A 24,553-nucleotide genomic window follows, 5' to 3' on the forward strand; every position below is an offset into this window, starting at 1 on the left:
AACAAGTTCATAAAAAAACATTATTTTATTTATTATGTACAGAACAACGTCTGTCGGGTCAGCAAGTTTCACTCTATAATTTGTGGAAGCATACTTAAGTACTCTTCGATCAATGTGGACACCACCGATTGGAAAATGTACTTTTTATTTCACATACTCGGAAAATATTATTGTATTGATATGATTATTGGGTAGAAAATGCTGCTTTCCTCCACAGAGAGGGAAAAACTCATACAAATTACTTCCCACCCAAGGGCCGGAATGAACTTTAAAAATAAAACTGCTGTCAGCTGTGAAGACTATTATGTAAAAGAAAAACTAATAAAAAGAATGCTGCGGCCATGTGACTTTCTAAACAGCCAGTGTGAACTTAGCGCAAACTTCTTTGAGCGGAATAAGCCGCAACAATTACGCGGTGAGTTCCATATTTAAAATTCAAAAAGTGGACATAAATTGTCCTATATGACAATTAATTTCAAATAGGTACTACTAATATTATTACATATTATCTATGAATAGTTTAGATAAACAAATAGTTTTATTTTCCTTATATTCGAAATCAAAAGTAGAGTGTTTAACACGGGTTTAAAAATCAATTCCTACTCGGACTATAGCCTAAATACCTCGGGAATTGATTTTGTCGACCCTCGGTTAACAATTTACTATTACACACAGGAATTGGCAGTGCTGACAATATTCAATATAGGTATATATTATGCTGTCGAAAACAATTTAGAAGAGTACTTTAAGTTGTTTGGGCCGAGTCGTGATAACGATATTAAGATATTTCTCGTGCTTCATTATGCGAGCGTGAAGAAAATTCTTCGGAAGTTACACAAACAGTAGGACATTGAACTTATCAACACATTTTAATATGTGGAGTATGTTGAGTGCTGATAATTGGTATCTGTCTGCCATCAGGGTAATGATTTTTAAAGCCGATTTTCACTTTTTTTTTAATTTTATGAAAATAAGGGACGAGACGAGCAGGACGTTCAGCTGGTGGTAATTGATTCGCTCTTCCCATTACATACCCATCACATTAACAGGATTCTTGAAAAACCTAAGAATTCTGAGCGGCACTACAATTGCGCTCGTCACCTTGAGACATAAGATGCTCAGAAGTCTCTCACATAAGTCTAATTTGCCCTGTAATTTCACTAGCTACAGCGCCCTTCAGACCGAAACACAGTAATGCTTACACATTACTGCTTCTCGGCAGAAATAGGCCCCGTTGAGGAACCCATAATCTAGGCGGCGTCTCGTGTAAAGAAGCCTTCCACTGGTAAATGTAACGTGAATACTTCTTTAAATTTGCTTCAATAATGGAGTGCTGAAATCAGGGAAAATATATATTATATATATATTTTATAGCTGTATTCTCCATACAGCTAAGGGTTGTATATAATATATCAACCACATCCAAAGTATAATTACCAAACGATAGCTAAAGAAAGAAAGAAATTGTTAAGATGAGTGAGAGCTATTAATTATTGCACCCGGTGGAGGGGAAAACAACCCCATTTTGGGGTATTTTTTCTGCGTTTCATAATTTCCGCTTAAAATATCTTTTTGACCTGCAGACGCTATATGAAGCTTGAGTATGTTTCGATCGTCAGCCCTTGTTGAGAGCGAGTGAGGAAAATATTTTGGTTGCATCTAGTAACTCATAAAATACCATATGACAGAGTGAAGTGCCCAAGCGTAGAAGAATGTCGAGCGCGTGTGCGGCGGCGTCGGTACATTTTGTGGCTAGATGAGATATTTATTTGTTTTTTGCGCTCTTTGAAGATACATGTTAAGTCGCACTAGTCCAGGAGGCAGTGGCTAAAAATTTTATCAGTAATTAGGGACTCGATAACGTTTATTTGTGGGAGTTTCTTGCGCTGTTTCTTCTCTATTAGTGCAACTATTACCTCCGAAACGCTGGTAATTCTTAATTGACATCAAAAAGAACTCCCAACAAATCGATTTTAGTAAAACGAATGCTTTAAACGGATGTTTATTAATTTCCAAATTAAAACTTCGGTGCACAAATTCGAAAAGTACATATTCATAAATATTCTACTTTTTAATTTAAATAATGTTTAGATTGGCTTTGCGTAGAGACGTCGCTTCATTGTGTGTCTTCTACCGCATTTATCACGGGGAGTGTTCCGAAGAGCTGTTTAACCTGATTCCTGCCGCCGAATTCCACCTTCGCACGACACGCCACAAGTTAGGATATCATCCTCACCATCTGGATGTGTGGCGGTCCTCCACAGTGCGGTTTTCAAGGAGCTTTCTTCCACGTACTACAAAGCTGTGGAATGAGCTTCCTTGTGTGGTGTTTCAGGGACGATACGACATGGGTACCTTCAAAAAAAACGCGTACACCTTCCTTAAAGGCCGGCAACGCTCCTGTGATTCCTCTGGTGTTGCAAGAGATTGTGGGCCGCCGCCCACTTAACAACAGGTGACCCGTACGCTCGTTTGTCCTCCTATTCCATAAAAAAAGAAGAAGTATCTGTTTCTGGTTGTTTTTTTGAACGATTCAATATCACCTTAATCAACAAGTGGAAATCCATTATACAAAACTGTTCTTCGATATACTAAAAATCCCAAACGCATTTGAAATTGGATATAATTTTTCAGTGTATTGTACAATAATATCAATGTTTATGTTTTCCTGGTACGTAATGTGTATTAGAAACTAGATATTATGTTCTCCAATACATGTACATACAATATCAATTCAGTTTTGTGGTATTTGAAATCGAATAGATATCGTAACACAGCCACAACCGCAAGGAGTCCTCAATATGTAAACATAAGGTATGTATACTTTCTACTTATATCTAACCATTTATTTCCTGTTTTATAATTTTGTAAGACCTGAATGACTCATTAATTGACTATAAATCTCACTTAATTAAAATAAAATAGTCATATAAAAAAAATGGTACGTAAACGTGATACAAAATACTGTCTACAAGCTATATATGTACTTATTTACTCAAAATCTAACTGAAATATTATGAATACCGTTTAAAATAAAATTACCATCAATTCCTAAGCTATATTTATTCTATATTTTATCAATTTAGTATTTAATAACAATTAAAATGTAAAATTCTCGTGTCATGGTGTTAAACATTGAACTCCTCCGAAACGGCCTGACCAATTCTCATGAAATTTTGAGTGCATATTGGGTAGGTCTGAGAATCGGACAACATCTATTTTTCATCCCCCTAAATGTTAAGGGTGGTCCACACGATTTTTTATTTTTATTTTATTGACATTTTTTTTCAATTTGTTTGATTATGAATCAGCATTAAAAATACATACAACTTCAAATTTTCAACCATCTACGATCAACAGTTACTTTGTATCGCGATTTTAATATCGGCAATACAACGTTTGCTGGGTCAGCTAGTATACTTATAAAATACTGTATGAAAGAATATACTAATTTGTCTATGTAAAAACAGTTATACGTGTCTACATGATATTATTATTATTGACTGTACCTACCAAAATGTTTTATCACTTTCGAACAATTATCATAATAATGACATTTAAGAATATTTAAGCCCAAACCAGACTTCACTCAGCCATGTATGAGACTCTTCGACTGTACTTAATCTAAAAACGGCTATATCTCTATTAAGTTTTTATTCTTACATCTCGTATTTCAAATATTAATTTAAAGGCAGTGCCTATCTTTAAAACTCAAAGAATGACCCTGACTTTGGGCATGACATTTCGCAGTTTTTTTGGGAGAAAGTGTGTAAAAATCAAAAGTTTTTATTCTTTGACACTGCACAGTATGCGCTGGTAATTGGCTGACCTTTGGCTGGCTTACGGCCGTTTTCAATAACCAATCTATCCTTAGTTTAACTCACTAGAGGTAGACAAATCTATCCGCTTACGCTTAGTTATATTTCAATAACCTATCGACAGATAGCATTGGACTATAACTAACGGCCGTTTTCAATAACCTATCGATATAAAGCTTTGGACTATAACTACATTGGACATAACTATGGATAGATAAGATCTTATCATTAAACCGTGACAGCAATGTATCTGTAACTAGAGGTACGTTATTGAAAACGGCCGTATATTGGACATAACTACGGATAGATAAGATATTGTCATTAAACGGTGATAGCATTATATCCGTAATTAGAGATATTGCAAACGGCCGTTAATTGAAATCTATCCTTTTTCTGTGATGCGCGCACAATCGAAAGACTGTCATTTTATTAATGTAAATGAACAGGTTATGCATAGCAACTGTACAATGATGAGTGCGTAGTAACAATTAACGTAATAATATAATTCCGAAATCATATTTGTGTACGTTACTTCCGCTGTGGACAGCAGTATGTAGGCGCACACCGGAAACATGCCTTCTAAGTTCTGACTCATGTGATCAATGGGGTCAAAGAACAAACTGGCACGCAGACCATGCAATTAAAATTAAGTAGGTATTCTTATTTCAAATAAAGAACTTTTCAGATATTTTATTATAACTGTATTTGATAACTGGTTCCTGACAGCAAAATCTCGGGATAAGTAATATTATTTAACCAAATACTTATAGAACATTTAGTTTTTTTATATAATATAGCTGTCCATATATATCATCTCTATATTTACAATATTTTATATGATTACATGTATAATATCGTTACCGGGATAATTATTAAAGTTACAATTCAGTTTTTAATTACTTACATAACTTTTAATCATTAAAAAATTATTTTTATTTTTAAATATGTGATACCTACTTATGTTAAGACGGACTCCCGACTTCACCGCGCAAAATATTACATGGTAGCATGATCGAATTTAATCAGATTTTATTAAGAAAGTAATTACTTGTTTGAGTAAATCATTTTTCTAAATAAATGTGTTGTTATCATGTTTTAAAATAAGCTATATGCCAATTAAAGTAACGGTGAAATTGATGCAACCACAGTACCAGCATTTATGCTGTTTTACACAAACCTACTGTCTGTATGTGTCTAGTCTATTTAAGAAGTCCTAGCAATAAAAACTTTGTAACTACTTGTCTAGATGCATTTACCAAACTTAAGTATGTAGGCTTCTTCTTAATGTTTGTACCTAAAGTTTTTGATGTATAATGTTGTGTAGTAGGTGTTATGAGTATGTATAGTAACTTGAACATGGTTTTTTGTATAATACGTTTTCTTTTGAAACAAAATAAAATATTTGTACTTGTAAATATTTGTATAGTAGAGAATAGCAATCTTAGAAACTTGTTTCGCGGTGTAAGTGCTGATTGATAAAATTAAACATTTGAATTTTAAAAATCTGATTTGTAACGTATCAAATCAATCATATTGTTACATAATATTAAATTGGAATGTCATATTAGGTATGTACCTTTATGTAAATTGATATAACTATAAGGTTTCAACCTTGATATTAGAAACCATACAAATGTGAATATAATTAAACAAATTATTATGCATGTTTTTTGTATAGTCACATATCTTGTGTGTAAGAGCTTAAACTTGCTTTTGGTAAAAATTTCTGCATATACAAGAGAGGATTATGTGGGCATCAACATCAACGGCGAATACATCACTCACCTTCGATTCGCGGACGATATCGTAATCATGGCAGAAACCATGGAAGACTGAAGCCATATGCTCGATGGCCTCAATACAGCTTCCCAAGGAGTAGGTCTCAAAATGAACATGGACAATATGAAGATCATGTCAAATGTCCATGTTGCACCTAGTCCCATAACAATTGGGGACTGTACTCTCGAAATTCTCCAAGATCCAGTTGGGCAGGTCCAATTTCGCGAAAGAGGTCACTCGTCGAATCCAACTACGATGGGCAGCGATCGGGACGCTCCGTAAAATCTTCTCTGTCCCAAATACCGCAGTGTCTGAAGATGAAGGTTTTCAACCAGTGTGTTGCCAGTGATGACTTACGGTACGCAGACGTGGTCACTAACTATGGGCTTTATTCACGTTCAGACAAATTTGCTTCTTCTTCAACCACTCTCATCAAACTTTTCATACATGCTCTTGTTCTTGGTACTCTTGACAAAAACAACACCCATTCGAAAATTTATGACAGACCTCAGACAAGCAAAGGTGCAAGAAACTCATGGGGCTTCTTTTTTGGGTATATTGAGCTGCATTCATAATCTATGGTATCATTAAGAAAGTAATTTATGTTATAGTAACCGTTCCAATACCAACCGATTTAACAACACATTTGTTTTGTATAATTTTCTGGGATCATATTCTTAAAGCATGTCTGGCAAGCACATGGGATTTCATATCTCTTTTGATAAATCAGATTGCGTTGTATATAACATTTTATAGGTTATAATTTTTTATTGTTTATCGCATCTGTATATTTTATACTTAGTCTAGCAATGGATAGATAGGCTTCGTACGCAACATAAGTAACTACTTCATATTATATTCGTTCTCTGTCCATTGTCTACTCTACGCAACACAGCTCGCTACCATTTGCGATCATAATAACCACAATTCAATAATCCATTGTGATACAATGAAAGACGTCACTGACAACACTGACTTATGTTTGCAAAGGCGCTTGATTTCTATATCATGCAAATTGGTTGTAACTTTGATCAAAGTAAGAAAAAAAATCCGTAAGTCTTATATGTTGAAGATTGTATAGCTTTATTTTCTTAAAATTGATTCCTTTAGGATTCTATTTATGTCATTTCTAACACTACCACCGCTTTGGAAACAAATGGCGCTCTGAGAGAGAAGAAGCGGTGCAAGAAACAGTCCCAGCACTCTCAATAGTAGAGTGCAAATCTTGACTTGACGGCCATTTATTGGTCCGGTCAATCTAGACATTCGAAGGTGCATAAAATCACAAGCTGAAAATCAGTAAAATTGTTCAAAAAATAATTTTAAATAAAAATTAAAGTGTGCATCATTCAATTATTATTATCCCGTCATTTCTGAGTATGGAATAAAATTTTCTCTAGGTCAAAGGTCAAAAAATGAGTTTTCGCGATTTTCAGCAAAATAGAACCTTTTTTCCTACGAGTCACCGTTTCTGAGGCCAAGTATTGATACATTTTTTTTTAGTATGGATAATTTTATGATCTACAATTTTTGTGTGGGATACTTTTATGATATTAATATATATTATTTCTTATCTTTGAAATAAAGGAAATTTATTAAAATTATTACTATAATTATTATGATAAGTCTTACTATTTTGCTGGAAATCGATCGAAAAACTCTTTTTTTTTTCACCTTTGAATTTTGTTTTGAGCAATATTACTGATTTTCATCTTGTTGTGATTTTATACACTTTCACTCTCATTTTTTGGTCGAGATTTACCGAACTAATATTTACTTTAGCAAATTAGTCGGCGAAGATCCGGTTACGACGGCTGACAGCTCGTTTTTACATACTATACAAAATATAATGAAATAAAAACACTTAGGTATACCTTACAAATTCTGGTTTTCGTATTAGTATTTCAATCTAAAATGATTTACCAATTAGTATAAGTACCTATAAAGAACAATAGTTATAGAAAACAAAAAACAACAATATTTTCTTATACTAAGTTTTATCAAAGATAAGCAAGTACCGGTCTCTTTATATTTTACTTATTGAAGGGAATTGGCTAACTAGCAAACAAATCACTTAATGAAAAGAAATCATGAAGAACACTTAAAAAGGCAAATGGATAGGTATACAGTATGGGACAACGATGAACGGAGTTACTTTTTGGATATTAATTCAAATTCAGAATATATTTATTTCCTCTCACAATCACATATGTTATATGGTTTCCGCAATTAAACCACTAGTATGGTCTATTTTGCGTACAGCATTTGGCCAGTTACTCCAATCAGCCCCCAATTAGCTCAGTGGTTTAGAGCACCGTAGGTTCGAATCCCGCATCGTTCATAAAATTTTGTTTTTCAAATTTCATTTGTGTATTAATCCTAGAAGTTATCACTTTAAAAAAACATAACAAATTGTTTAGTTAAGGTTTTTGCCCGTTGATTGGCCCCCCTCGCACATTCCAGGATTACGTGAGTGACCGTTTCGTCCTCGGCTAAACAGGCTCTGCACTTAGGACTGTCCGTTACGCCGATTGTGAAAAGATGATTGTTCAGTGATGGGTGACCCGTTAGGGTGCCCATCATTATACGGATGTTGAGGCCGATAAGTCCACGTGTCAGTTTGGGCAACAGTGCAGGTATCGCTTCATTGGACTGTCTACAGCTTGAGACATTCATCCATCGGGTGTTGTGTAGGTTGTTGATGAGAGTGCGTATCCATGAGCGCATTTTGTTGAAGGGCAGCGTTACAAATGGACCATGGACCAGCCACGTGGGTTGCCTCTGCCCGCCTTTCAAGTTCATCACATACATAGTTATACACAGTTGATTTAAATCGATATTTAGAACATTAATTGTGAGATACAATGTAATACTTGTGCTACAAGTCACCGGGCCCCCAAAGTAGGTACATGGTTATAATGATGAAAAGGATATACAAAAAATAAATATATTATAACTTAATTAAATAAAGAAAACTTAATTAGATACAGAAAGTAATTGGCGTTAGTGTGGGTGATGGTTATGAGTGTGTGTTTGTGTAGTGAATTGGTATATGTGTTCTAGAAAATGTTTACCGTAAGTTTTCAGTTTCAGTGTATTCTAAGTGTTTCAGCCATTTTTTTTTACTCTTTTGATAGTTAACTGTATATAATTTTAGGACTTTATATATCTAATTACAAAGCTAATTTGTTAATTGGCGAATATTCAATCAAAAGTAATCATTTCATGCAATAAAATTACTTATTGTGTCATTTTTAGAGAACGATACAAATAAGAATATTTTTCATTATTGTACAACCTATCCGTTAAAACAAAATAACAGTCGCATTTCAAAAACCAGCTGTCTAGTATACGTTGTTGCCAATATATTGCATAACCTCACTTTTACAAAACCTCCTATAACTCTGCTTTCACAATGCCGAATTTCCTCAAATTTTCAGTGATGCTTTGTTAATATCTATTTATTTATTTATTTATTTATTAAGTACAACCACATTACACATGTTATCCTCACCAACTAGTTTTATATAATATAGGGTATTGTGTCTGATATGTATAACAATTACGATGTACATAACTTTGCCAAATAACTATGAAATACTATTAATACTAAATAATTTTATATAATTAATAACAATAATATTACTAAATTTGGAAATGCTCCCAAATCTTTTGCTTAAAACAATATAAAGAGTCATGAAACACATCCAATTCGATGCGACCATTTATTAAATTATACTCCTCAAGAATGCGCTTAACCGGAGACTGTAAGCCTAGATTTGATCTACAGGGCGGGGTATAGAAAATTTTGGATAATTTAGCTCTATATCTAATATATAAAATTCTCATGTCGCGGTGTTTGTAGTTAAACTCTTTCGAAACGGCTTGACCGATTCTCATGAAATTTTGAGTTCATATTGGGTAGGTCCGAGAATCGGACAACATCTATTTTTCATTCCCCTAAATGTTAAGGGTAGTCCACGCATTTTTTTTTTTAAATTTGTTTGACATTTTTTTTAAATTTGATTATGAGTCAGCATTAAAAAATACATACAACTTCAAATTTTCACCCATCTACGATCAACAGTTACTTTTGTATCGCGATTTTAATATCGGCAATACAACGTTTGCTGGGTCAGCTAGTATAAGCTATTAAATGACACTAATTTTATCCATTTTCATCAAGGCCCAATAATGTATGAAAGGGTATCCGTCTCCTTTACCAGAGTAATTTAAACACAATTATATTTATGTAACTTGTTAATGATAATACTTTGTGAGTATAGTACAAAATACTTATACTTTTATTTCGTACTATTAACATCGCCTCGATGAAAACCATCTGCCTGTATTGTAGTGAGCAGACCATCGTATTTGCATACTAAATAGGGCTTCGCGGAAACTATTTATCATCAATAGGACGAGACAATACATCATTACAATTACTAACCCTAACGAATAGGGCACAGAAGGCATTAGGTCCGGCGACATTATATTGAGTATCGCTTTCGTTACTTCTATCTCCGGGAGTGTTCTAAGGGCACAACTAGATACCGCACTACCTAAGAAAGCTTCTTTATATGCGGCAATTTTTATATTGAAGTGTGGTATATTGACACTCAATGGCATCTTTCAAATTTTGTAACATACGCTTCGTGTTATTTTACATTGAAATCTATATATATAAAAATGAATTGCTGTTCGTTAGTCTCGCTAAAACTCGAGAACGGCTGGACCGATTTGGCTAATTTTGGTCTTGAATTATTTGTGGAAGTCCAGAGAAGGTTTGAAAGGTGAATAAATAGGAAAATGCTGCTCAATTTACTAAAAACAACAAATTTGATTTTCGTTTGATGTGTCCATACATAATTTCTATGAGAGAATTTATTGACGCACGGTCTGACAGTTCTGCTGTGCAACAATTTCATTACGACAGCAGGGTGCATATTTTACGAAGTAATTTTTGATGTTATAATATATTATTGACAAATTCATATACCTACATACATAATTTTATTTATTATATATAGAACAACGTCTGTCGGGTCAGCTTGTAATTAATAAAATACAAAATACTTAGGTACTGATGATATATAATCCCAGTATCTTTCTTATTTCTTGTAGTATTATTTTTACAAAGTTTAACAGAACATGTGGCGCGTCAACGTCACACATTGTTCAAGACTGGCACGAGTACGCCCACTTGTGCGTAGTATTAGTTACCGCACTTTGTGACTACGCTTGCGGTATCTAGTTGAAACGCAGCGGAGACCATTCCTTAATCTAAGTGTTGGGCATTGTGTGTCAAAAGGAATGCTACTCAGGTTACCTACAGGTTAGCAAATATTTTGTATTTTATTAATTTCAATGTAAAATACCACGAAGCGTCTGATACAATATTTGATTGTGATTATTTTATAGCGATAGAAATGACTGTACAATATTGTATATTTTTATTGAAAAGAGCGCAAAAAAATAATGCTGGGAGAGTTTCTTGCGCCGGTTCTCTCTCAAAGCGCCATTTGTTTCCGAAGCGGTAGTAGTATCTAGTAGTTATTAGAAATGACATCAAAAAGAATTCTAAAGGAATCAATTTTGAGAAAATAAATGCCTTTTATGCCTTTTGAAAGATGCCATTGAGTGTCAAGATGCTACGCACACAAGCATCTAATAAGTAGTGCGGTATCTACCTACTACTAGCGCAGTGGAGATGTATGTTTGTATGTAATGGCATCTTTTATGGTGATATACAACCCGTAATCCCTTTAAAACAATCTTTCTCAAAATTTAGATTCCCCAATAAATCAATTATATCAACAGTTTGCCGGTTACGCTTAAGGCGACAATAAATGCCGGCGACCTTGAGCGATATGCGTTCATGGCTCCTATGTAACAAAGCCAATATTTTAAAAATTCTTGCGTCGAAAATGTCAATCCTCATTTAAGATTACTAATCTGAATAAATGTACCTACACAAAAAAAGTAAAAGCTATAAAAACATCTTTTAGGAGAGTAGTATACTGAACAAATGCATCATGCCGAGAAAAAACTTGTTTAACTGCAAAGAAAACTGGTAGTTCATAATAGTTCTGGAGTATTAACTTTAACCAACAGCAAGCATTAGCAACTACAAGTAAGACTTAAGGGTATGTGTAACAGGATAAAGTAGTGTTCATAGCTCCAAATGCTATATTTTCACCACAAAACTTGTCTAAAAAAACCTTGAATCCGTGTTTTCTGTTTACCCTTCGCCTTAAACCTCTCTTGCACTCCAGTATTCCCAGCCAAACTAAGAATTAGAGACCATTCTCTATGTGACTATGGACTTGATGAGGGAAATGTAGACCATTTGTTCTTTAATTATCCTTTAATGAAGTCTTCCTTGTACAATTTTATACCTTCTGAAATTCCCCGCCCCACCTCCATGAAATGCCTCCACACCTTCGGTTTCACTCCTTTTGTAAATACTTTATGTAAATATATTAAACAAAATAATATTAAGTTATAACTAACACAATAAATGTTTTATATAAGTAATATTATCAGTGTTTGTCCATTATAATCTAACAGCATGTATATTTGTTTTAGGTATAATAAGAAAATAAATCTGTTTTGATTCCGGGCACCGGTCATTACTATAATCAGTTGTAAATTCGTTAACACCTATCAAATGACATACTCTAAGCTTGGCTATCACCAATTGGTCCTGTATTGTTTTTTGGGTTGTCTGGAAGAGATCGCTTCAAGCGATAAGGCAAAAATTTTATTTTTAAGTCTGTATGGTATGCAATAAAGTGTCTATCTATCTATATATATACCTACCTACTTTGAATTGTAAACAAGTCTTACTAATCGATATGGTCATCATTAGCGAAGCATAAGATAAAGTCTAACGTATCTATAAATTTTTAATTAGTTTATTTATATAAATGTGTCATTAAATAGACAGAGACTAGGCTGTCATTATAATAACGATTAAAATGAATTACAAACGAGTTTACAAATTTAAATAAAAAATGTGAACATGGGACGAGCATATGACATAACTAGGCCCCACGGATCTACCCGCATATAAAATTAATGATAGGTGAGAGTTATAGCAATGTAATTCCTCATGAACCTGGCAATCATACACAAAGAGGATGTAAATACTACCTAATAAGAGGCGGGATTGCGTAATAATTGAAATTTAGTTTATTATGAAACGTGCAGTGAGATTTGACATAAATTTGGAATGGTATTACACTAATATGGCGACGAAGTATAATCCGGTTAAGTTTGAAAGCGAACAGTTGCTTAAAACGTAGTGGATTTCGGCTATCTCCGTTTTTCACAAGGTTATAGCCGTCATTTGTCAATCTATCAATGACTGCACGTTTCATACAATCTGATACAATCGCCTTTTTGTTAGAGAATTTCGCTGGGCTGATCATACAGTTCGATCAAATACATACAAAAATGACTTGAATTTACTATTTGTTCCAATATATTTCATAGAAGTATACCTTATTACTTTCTGTTGAGGTAGAGTTCAGACTAATGCGTAATGAACACAGCACTCCGCGATGACAACAGATCGTTGTCATAAAAGTATTTTTATAAAAAATCAACTTTATAGTAGACTAGTTGACCCGACAGACGTTGTTCTGTATAGTATAATAAATAAAATAATGTTTTTCTATGAATTTATCAGTAATATATTATAACATTAAGAATTATTTCGTAAAATATGCTCCCTGTTGTTGTAATGAAATTGTTTTACAGCAGAACTGTCAAACGGTGCGTCAGTAAATTCTCTCATAGAAAATATGTCCATACAAAACAAATATCGGACGACGGGGGACACATCAAAGGAAAAACAAAATGATTGTTTTTATTTAATTCCGAACACTTTCATTTTTATTCACCTTTTAAACCTTCCCTGGACTACCACAAATAATTCAGGACCAATATTAGCCAAATCGGTCCAGCCATTCTCGAGTTTTAGCGAGACTAACGAACAGCAATTCATTAATATATATATAGATTGTAGATAAAAATAGCAACTATCGTTAATTTTTCTGTCCCAATAAACTTATCGATGGTAACTCACCTTAACCGTACACGCTGTCTGTCAATGGGACGACGTACCAGCAATAGAAGTTTGTATGGAAATTGCAATTCACGCGTCCCAATATAAGGCTGACTTATCGGGTATATTGTGACAGCTTCAGATTAATGACAACTAATTACTGACAGTAGAAGGTAGTCATTTATCATTATTGTAGATAGTATATTGGGAACGGCCGTTAGTCGATGGTCGGTGATCACTCATTTCCACTGCTTCCAAACTTCCCCTATCCACGCCAGGTATCCTTTTTTTTATGCAATAGCAGGACAAACGAGCGTCACCTGGTGTTAAGTGATCACCGCCGCCCACATTCTCTTGCAACAGCAGAGGAATCACAAGAGCGTTGCCGGCCCTTAAGGAAGGTGTACGCGCTTTTTTTGAAGGTACCCATGTCGTATCGTCCCGGAAACACCGCACAAGGAAGCTCATTCCACAGCTTTGTAGTTCAAGGGAGAAAGCTCCTTGAAAACCGCACTGTGGAGGACCGCCACAATCCAGAAGGTGGGGATGATATCCTAACTTGTGGCGTGTCGTGTGAAGGTGGAATCCTATTAAATAAGTTCTATAATTTTAGACCTCTTCTAGGAACATCAGACCACAAATAGCAATACTATAATTTGAGACAGCAAATTTAAAAAAATGTTAATGAACTATCAAATTCAAATACATATTTTTTTTCCAAGTAGGATTTTAAATCACTTATAACATCGAAATCTATCACTTATTCGAAAAATATGCCTCAGATCTAACAACAACGGACACAAGAAACGCGTCTTATATCCTATATATAAAATTCTCGTGTCGCGGTGCTTATCATCAAACTCCTACAAAACGACCGATTCTATGAAATTTTGTGTACATATCGGGTAGTTCTGAGAATCGGCCAACATCTATTTTTCATACCCCTAATCGATAAGAGCCCATAAATATTTTTTTTTGGGATTTTTGGATACATACAACTTTAAGTTCTGACCTTTTCACGATAGGTTGCAAGATGGCAATTGAATATTTACTTTAATTATATTTTTTTTCAAAGGTTAATTTAAACCTTCAACCATCGCAATATGGCAAAAAAACTTGACTTCTTTTATAAAATTTCATTCACAAGGTGGGTATCATTAATAAAGCTGTTAAGGTGAAGCTTAATGAGAAAACACCCAAACAAGGTGTTTAATGACAACTTTTATGGTGTAATATAGCATTTGGAGTTATGAACACTGCTTTAAGGCGAAGGGTAAGCATAAAACACGCAAACATGGTGTTTTTAGATAAGTTTTATGGTGAATATATAGCATTTGGAGTAATGGACAGTATTTTACCCGGTTACACATACCCTTAAGTCTTATTTGTAGGTTGCCTATGCTTGCTGTTGGTTATAGTTCACAGTCCAGAGTTTTTTTGAACTACCATTTTTCTTTGCAGTTAAACAAGTTTTGTCTTGGCATGACGCATTTGTTTAGTATTACTCTCAGAAAAGTTATTCTTATAGCTTGTACTTGTTCTGTGTAGGAACATTTATTCAAATAAGTAATCAATAAACAGAATTGTAAGCAAATAAACTGTTTGCGCCTTTAAAATGTTACGTTTTCCATGCAAGAATTTTGAAAAGATAAGTGTTGTTACATAGATGGCGCTCATGGTCGCTGGCATTTTGTCTCGCCTTAACCTGTTACGTCTTATTTGAAACTTGCAAATGCTTACTGTTGGTTATAGGTAACACTCCAGAGTTATTAATAACTACCATTTTTAACCGACTTCAAAAAAGGAGGACGTTCTCAATTCGTCAGTTTTTTTTTTATGTTTGTTACCTCAAAACTTTCGACTGGGTGAACCGATTTTGATAATTCTTTTTTTATTTGCAAGCTGGTGCTTCCCGTGTGGTCCCATTGTAATTTGGTCCAGATCTGACAATGACATCCTTGAGAAAAATCATAAAAGTCTTAAAGAACAATGGCGAAATTTTACCTGACTATAGGAATAACCGTCTAAGGTTAGGATAGTTACAAAAAAAAACTTCATAGATAAATTGACTTGTTAGATAAAATTGTATTGCAAAAGGAACCGGGGAAATAAATAAAATATTTATTTCATTTGCACATTATATGCTGTCACAACTATGAAATCATATCCATTTTAGGTTACATCAAGGAAAGTTATCTGTCAATATGACTGACAGCGATGAGCGAATGATCAATGAGTTTCTATACCTGTCACCTATGATCTACCTAATACTAATAGTACCTACCAATTATAGATACCGCTGTTGTGTTGTTTTGTGCTTTCTTTAAATTAATAAGTAGTTTATATTTTACCTGGCTTGGTTTTGGACTTGAATAATATCTTTCTCTTGTTTTAAACTCTGAACCTCATTTTGAACTACTTCTGCTCTCCATTACCGGACTATGATATGCCCCACGATTTGGTCTAACGTACGCTGTTTATATAACAACAAACAAAATAAAATATTTTGCTTGTTTAATTTACTGCTACCTACTTCTACAAAATAAGAACTTGGATTGAGAAAAAGACATTAGGAAACTAGGTACTTATTTTACCAGTTTTTTAAGATAATAAAAATGGAAGTACTTAGTTAAAAAGTCGACCCGATCCTAAAAATCGGGCGTAGGTTAGGTACACTTTAGAAGTACCTACCTACGACTATGGATTGCGCATTTGACTTCCCTCTTATAAAATTACTTATAAAGCTATGGACAACCAACTCTAGTTTGTTGCAAATAAACTGTTATTACCATTGCATCAAGTAACAAGTTTCCATTTTATCATAATATAATACTCAGAGTTTTTGACCGTAGACAGTTTAGTAATTAGGTATTAATTAACTATTTGCCTATGGTTACTAGTTCCTATCCTCAAAGATTTTTGGAATTCGTGTTATTCAGTGTTATTGTTGTTGGAACGTGTTAGAATATAATACCTAGATAAGTATACTACAGTTAGAACGTAATAAGTATACTACGTTAAAGTAATAAACAGAAAAACCTAATCTAAAAACTCAAACAAAATAATCATTTATTTCTCCATTATCCCGGTTCCAAATTAAAAATGAATTATGTCAGTAGATGCAGAAAATTATAGAAAATTAATTAGTACACGTCAGTTCTTGAGACGCTACCATTCAATTTCAAATATTTTATAGTATGAAACTTCGCCATTGTTCTTTGCTATACATACGTATAGCAAATTGGATGATAAATTTACGAATAACTCAATATCATGCCAACCGATTTCGATGATTCTTTTTTTATTGGAAAGGATATACTTCAAAGATAGTTTGGAGAGAGTTTGGTTAAGTTCTGATTACGGAAACCATGGCAAAGTAACGGAACTTTCCAATTAAGCGCTTACGTTCATTGCTGCATTGAAAAATTTAGTATACCTGCACATATTTAGACAAATTGCTAGTAAATGTACTTAAAATTCACTAAAAAACAAAAAATAAAAAAAAAATAACAAAAAAAACAACCGACTTCAAAAACTCTATACCAAAACAATACGTATGTTATGCACTAAAAAGTATAAAATAATTGCGTATTTTTATACAATCTATTTCTAATTACGATAATTGTAATTTTTGGAGTCGGTGTCATCCAAGAAAGGCTTGTAACTACATAGATAGTTATAGGTGAGATGTGCTTGAGTCGTGAGGAGATGAGATGCGAGAGCGGGTCGCGACGAAAGGACACCGTTTCCAAAAATTACAATAATCGTAACTAGAATTAGATTGCATAAAAATACGCAATTATTTTTATACTTTTTAGTACATATTATATCTATTGTTTTGGAATAGTGTTTTTGAAGTCGATGTTTATTTTTGCTAATTTTTATTTATTTACTAGCCGACCCGGCAAGCGTTGTTTTGCCATATAAAGTATAATTCACGCGATAGTTTTATAAGTAATAAAATATTGCCTATATTATAGCCTGTACATCATTTTCTTCTATTGTCAATAGTTTTTGCAGCGCACGCAAAAATACGTTTTCGATTTTACACCTTGTGTTACAAAATAGCAATTTTATTACGGATCCCTAATTTTGAAAAACATAGCCTATAGCCTTCCTCGATAAATGGACTACCCAACACTGAAAGAATCATTCAAATCGGACCAGTAGTACCAGAGATTAGCGCGTTCAAACAAACAAACAAACAAACACTGCAGCTTTATATATTAGTATAGATATAGATAGTAAAACACGATGTTTCGCGGTATAATGCATTTGTTTAGTACGAAACTCAGAAGAGATATTCTTATAGCTTCTAATTTCATAGTGAAAGTGTTTATTAGGATTTGTAATCAATAACAAAGATTGTAAGCATATATAAGATTGTTTGCGCCTTACTTTTTGACAAAAGTAAAGTAATAGCAACCTATCGCAGCATAATCCGTCTCGGGCTTGATAGTTTTTTCTATCGCAATATTCTTTCTTCTGAGATACTGTTTGACCGTTAGGATGCTTAATAACAATTGTAACCTACCGTGACTAATCGACGACCGCGCGTACAATCATAAATGCTCACCCAACCGAATTAATTCTTAACGTATATTTACAGTCTGAGCTCAGCTGTCTCCCGCATAACACCTTTGTGACTCGCGATGCATTGTTACTTTGATGTCATTGCTCTCTCACTTCACTTAAAATTGTTCTAAGCATAGCTAAGCTAAGGACGACCTAAGTATTTTTTCAGTCTTTTAACCGGCTTGGAAAAAGGAGGTAGTTACCAACTCATGTCACATATTTTTATGTTAGTTACCTCATTACATCGCCGATTTGGATTTATTTTCAAATTCAAAGGGCAAAAGTTATTATTAGTAACCCAACACACTACCTTGGAAAGGGCGTTATTCACATCGTCAACATTTTCTGCTTGTCTATTTAGCTTTGGAATTAGGCTAGTCTCATCTGCAAATAATACTGTCTCAAAAAAATTGTTTTTATATAAAAGAAAAAGCAAGGGACCTAATATGGACCCCTGTGGCACGCCTGTAACAATAGGGGCACCTGAAGACTTTGCTTTATTTATAACCACTGTTTGTAATCGGTCACTCAAATATTATTTAATAATTTTTATTGAGTTTATTGAGATGCCGTAATGTTGCAATTTGCTCAGTAAGGTTTTATGTTCTACACATTCGAAGGCACAAGTCAAGTCACAGACAAATCCCTCTTAGATTGGTCATTAAATAAAAGCACAGATTAATTAATTAATTTAAAAATAACTGGAAGAACTTTAAGCAAATATACATAAGTTTTAGTTATTAAAAAGTATAGTAGTAAAGTCAGTATTTTTAGTTTTTAAAAGATTTTCCGATAGCATAACCTTTACAAATAAACATTTTCCTTGTTCTTTGATAAACTATGGTCAAAAGATTTAAGAAGTACATAATAATGTTTAGAGAATAGAAATTAAATCAGCTATGTGGCTAATCTTAATAATATTTAAACACTTCAACGATAACAAAGCTTCCTTGTACTATCTAGTATGATGTTAAACAAACAATAGTCAAAGTGTTGCGTAATTTAAAACATTATTAGCATAACTTTGAATCATCCGAGTATTCTTGCAAATAATGGAGGATATAGGCCAATTATCGCGTTATTGCCGAGGCATGATTGAATTTTAATTAACATACAGTTAAATACTTATCCTTAAATTTGTTTATGACGATATATTATGTATAGTAGAAATAATACCAAACAAAATTAGCTGATATAATTGAGTAGCTGATATAGGTTGAGTGATCGTGACAGTTTTCATCATGCTCGCTTAAATGTTAATGCTTGTGGCGGCCACGTGGGACGGGTCGTTCCTTTCCCTAAAATATGGTCAAGGGAGGCATTGGCTGGCCCATGCGTCATGCTCGTAAACGGGCGCTACTTGTGGTGGCAGGATAATCTTGTAACCAGAAACTCTGCTTCATGGTTTTTAAACTAAAATGATTCTATTTTTTTACAATTGCTAATAAAATGCTCGTAAAATACCTTTACTTATTGACGGTGTGTGTCGTTGATGCAACTACTCTTGTCAATAACTTTTGTTTTGTATTAATTAATAAGTCTTTGCTATGCAGATGACAGCACTGGTGATGCCGTATACACGGGCCATGCACGTCTCTCTCGGGAAATCGTCGACCAGTGCCGGGAGAAACTTGTGTCTTCTATCGAGTCCTTTCTTGAGAAGGTCGCGGAATGGTGTAAATTGAACCTTGTCTAATTTAACCCCCAGAAGACTCAAGTTTGCGCGTTTACCACTAAAAAAACCCCATTAGTCGCATCACCGCTCTTCGACAACACTTCCATAAAAGCCTCGCCTAGTATCGGAATACTGGGTCTTGAAATCTCGAGCGATTGCCGATTCCGTGGCCATCTGGAGGGCAAAGCCAAATTGGCTTCAAAGAAACTGGGTGTCATTAATAGAGCACGGCAATACTTCAAGCCGGCCCACATTCTAGCGCTGTACAAAGCGCAGGTCCGACCACACATGGAGTATTGCTGTCATCTCTGGTCTGGCGCACCCCAGTATCAGCTCGATCCATTTGACCGCGTGCAACGCAGAGCAGCTCGAATTGTCGGGGACCTAGTGCTCTGTGAACGGCTGGATCACTTGGCGTTGCGTAGAGACGTCGCTTCATTGTGTGTCTTCTACCGCATTTATCACGGGGAGTGTTCTGAAGAGCTGTTTAACCTGATTTCTGCCGCCGAATTCCACCTTCGCACGACACGCCACAAGTCAGGATATCATCCTCACCATCTGGATGTGATCCTCCACAGTGCGGTTTTCAAGGAGTTTTCATTAAATTAAATAATTTCCTTATTGTTTACGGTGTTACACCGAGTATATTGAACCTTAAAATAGATTGATGCCAAATAAAATGTCTTGCAACAAAATTATATCGCCAATACTTTAAATTGCAACCATAATAAAGTAACAAGTAACAGGTACTCTTCGAACAAGAAACCTCGATATTGTGAAAAAATTGAAGTTTGAAGAGATTGCCCATAAAATTTGTTGGAAGAGATTGCCCATATTTTTTTTTTTTTAATAGGAGCAGGTACGAGCGTGCATAACGTACCGATCACCTGGTGTTATCTACACCATCACCATCACCCACACTCTTTGCAACACCAGAGGAATCACAGGAGTGTTGCCGGTCTTTTGAGGATGAGATGATGATTTTTATTTATTTTTATGATGATTTCAATTACCATCAGCTGAACGTCCTGCTCGTCTCGTCCCTTATTTTCATAAAAAAGGATATACGCGCTTTTTTTAAAGTGTCGTATCGTCCTGGGAAATTCGCGTTTGGAATTTTATTTCTTAATTTTGTAGTACGGTGGTAGAAAGTTGAGTTACGACAAAGTATTTTTATTTATCAAAAGCAGAGAAAAATAGTCTCTTTATTTTAATTTTGCCATCTGCCATTCTGATTCTTGTTTACGTTTCTATCATTGTTTGATTGAATTATTTTATCTATTGTATTTTTTTAATAAACGTTACAGTGATATTGGTGTTAGGTTTCTGCACATCTTCTCTACGTAAAGTTTCACTTTGCCAAGAGATACACTACCCTGTGACCGATAACATTCTTAATATTGGGCGTAAAGTGTTTGCATCACATTTAAAACAGAATATTTATTTAATCAAAACAAATCTTATAACTATATTTACAATACTACGACTACATAAAATTAAAACTATCATTACGGGGAAGCGTACCAAGAATACTGGCAGCATTACCCCGTTGGATAGCAAGGCTAATCCGTTGACCGAAATAGCTGCCAGCGCTTGGGTTTCCAGTAGCCTTATTGAGGCGCGAAGATAGTATTTTGAACATTCTCCGCGCCTCTGGGCCCCACGGGCCAAGTGTCTCGACACCAAACGGCACAAAGATGTATGACTCACTGAGACCAACATATTTGCGACGCTTGCTGTCTTCGGCAGTCGAAGCAGCAGCCCCAGCACCAACTGACGTAACATGGACATGAGAAGGAGCCAGAGTGTCGACGCAAGTAGCGTCCCACACCAGCGCCCTTCCCCGTGCCCAAGCCACCAGCGTCATTCCATCAGGACGCTTGCCATCGCGGCGGGTAATACCATTTGGCTCTAAAACAGCTGGTATATTAAGAGCGGCAAATGCCCTGCGGATGACTTCATTAATGCTGGCGTGACGACTGATACGGCCTGCCGATTTTAGGCAGGATAACCCGTGGCGTCCAAGAGCATCTACCTGAACGCCACATCTACATTGATGTGGTTCATTCAGTTTTATACCTAGCCGGAGTGATACGCATATTGACAATGTCATATTGTCAAGTAGCGTTCCAATCGGCGCAGAAGGCAAGGCTTGTAACCAAAAGCCCGACTCATTTTGTGTCACGGCCAAAAGACGAGCACGCTCTGTTATGTCAGTAGATGAGATCAATAGATCATCAAAGGCTGGCTTACAAAGAAGTGCGTCCCATGCTTTTTGACACTTTAAATCGTCTGGAAAATTTTGAATGTTTGCAATATTTAGCCAAGCATTGTTAGCTTCGTTCAAATACACAATCTCTGAGTTACCTGGTACATGATTTACAATTCTAGTAACCAAAGGCTGCGCACTATGAACTGAAGATAGAAATGCTGGTAAGGCAACGCCCGAAATTTTGCGAGTACCCAAACCACCAAACCGTATCGGTAAAGAGGCTTGAGACCATGCACGATCTGTAAACGCGCAATTCAAAACGGTTTCTAAAATATTTTTAAGTGAAATATCAATCACATCAAGCAAATTTGGAAATTTCCATAACGGGCTAGACCTTAAGAGGTACGTAAATTTTGGAACAAATAAACAAGACCGAATAATAGTTAAGGCCATATGAGAATTAATTTTTAATAATCTGTCCGAAACATTATTAAATTTTTTAATGTGATCGTTTAAGATCGTTGGAATTGAAACAGGAAATAATGGAGCTCCAAGAAGGTCAAGTGAATTCTTATCCAAAACTTTAATATTGGGGGCCAGAACATTAAATTTATTGATAATATCAACCCGGTCTGAAATTTGGAAATTTTCGCCGATAAAAAGCTCGCATTTTGAAAAATTTAACTCAAGGCCGATTGAGCTAAAACTTTCTATTACAACTTTCAAATCATCTAAAACAGAGTCCACTTCACCACCCAAAGTACCATCATCCAAGTACCAAACATTAAATTTTGATTTTAGTTTTGTTATGGCGGAATGAATGGCAAGGCTAAATATTGCTGGACCAAGAGGGTCGCCTTGCTGACAGCCAACAGAAGACCAAATATTATGATTTTTGAATAATAATTTGGATGGTTTACTATAACATTGCCAAATATAATGATATATTGAAGGAATTGAATTTTTAACTTCTCTCAGCAGAGCTCCCCTATCAACAGAGTTAAAAGCATTTTTCACATCTAATTTTAAAAAGACATCACCAGAGTTCTTCTCCAAAAAAGTTCGCGCAGCGTGGACTGCAGCTTCGCAACCACTTTTGCAGCCGAAACCCAACTGAGTTGGAATGAATTTAGTTGATAGGAAAGGAGAAATATGTTTACAACAAATTTTAGAAACAAGGCGTCGAAATGTGCAGCCCACGGCTATAGGACGAATACCACCATCTTTTTTCTTAAGAGCACATATATTCGCACCATATAAAATTTCGGTAATTTCGGTATTAACTTTTCCAGAAAGCATGAGATTTACTAAGAGAACAATGTCCTCAAGCAACGCTCTACCCGCATCCCCTGTGGAAGGACATACCAGATCTTTCAGATGCTGGGGTGTCAGTCCATCGGGGCCGCCGGCAGAACCAGTCTTAAAGGACATTATTGCTTTTAGTACATCACCATCATTAGCCCGTAGATGATTATCGGAAAAAGATGGTTCCGGAATAACACAATTAGCATCTGGTGATGGGTGTTTACTTTGTAAAGCCAAAAGTGTTTCATTTGAGTCGGGTGCCAGGATATCATTTGAAAAAAGTATAGATGCAGCACCTTTCACGTCACCGTCATTAACTTTCTGTTCTACTTTTCGAAAAATGTTGAATTTTGAATTTTGGTTACTATTTAAAATATTGCCAAAGATATTTGGGTCAGAACAATTTGATTTTATTTTCTGTGTGAGTGAACTGTGGTCATCTTTTTTTGCATGTAAAGTTGAATATGCGAACATGAACAAATGCTCCCAACTATCTTTTGAATTTTGGTTGACTGTAGATCGAATGACTTTGGAGAGTGCAGTTGCAACAGTAATGCGAGCCCCTTTTGGAATTCATATATATTTAAAATATTAATATTAATAATATTAATATAAATATTCATATATATATTTAAAACTATATAATATAGACTATATATAGCCACCGCGATGGCAAGCGTCCTGATGGAATGACCCTGGTGGCTTGGGTACGGTGAAGGGCGCTAATGTGGGACACTGATGGGTGCGTCGACACTCTGGCTCCTTCTCATGTCCAAGTTACGTCAGTTAGTGCTGGGGCTGCTGCTTTGACTGCCGAAGACAGCAAACATCGCAAATATGTCGGTCTCAGTGAGTCTTACATCTTTGTGCCGTTTAGTATCGAGACACTTGAGCCGTGGGGCCTGAGAATGTACAAAGTACTATTCAATAGCTCGCTACTATCCTTACTACTAATACTATACTAATAATCGCAACTGGAAACATAAGCGCTGGCAGCTATTTCGGTCAACAGATCAGCCTAGCTATCCAACACGGAGATGGTGCCAATATTCTTGGTACACTTCCCCGTAGTAGTATAGTAAATATAGTTTTAAGCATTGTTTTGCTTGAATAAATAT

At 35.1% G+C, this 24,553-nt stretch overlaps 1 protein-coding gene across 1 annotated transcript in view; it reads right to left on the bottom strand.

Annotated features, from left to right (window-relative positions):
- The window catches only part of LOC126977458 (protein smoothened), a 599,797-nt gene that overhangs the window by 476,675 nt on the left and 98,569 nt on the right, over positions 1-24,553 (bottom strand). The window lies entirely within an intron of this gene.

The sequence above is a fragment of the Leptidea sinapis genome, chromosome 45 (assembly GCF_905404315.1).
Source record: "Leptidea sinapis chromosome 45, ilLepSina1.1, whole genome shotgun sequence".
NCBI lineage: Eukaryota > Metazoa > Arthropoda > Insecta > Lepidoptera > Pieridae > Leptidea > Leptidea sinapis.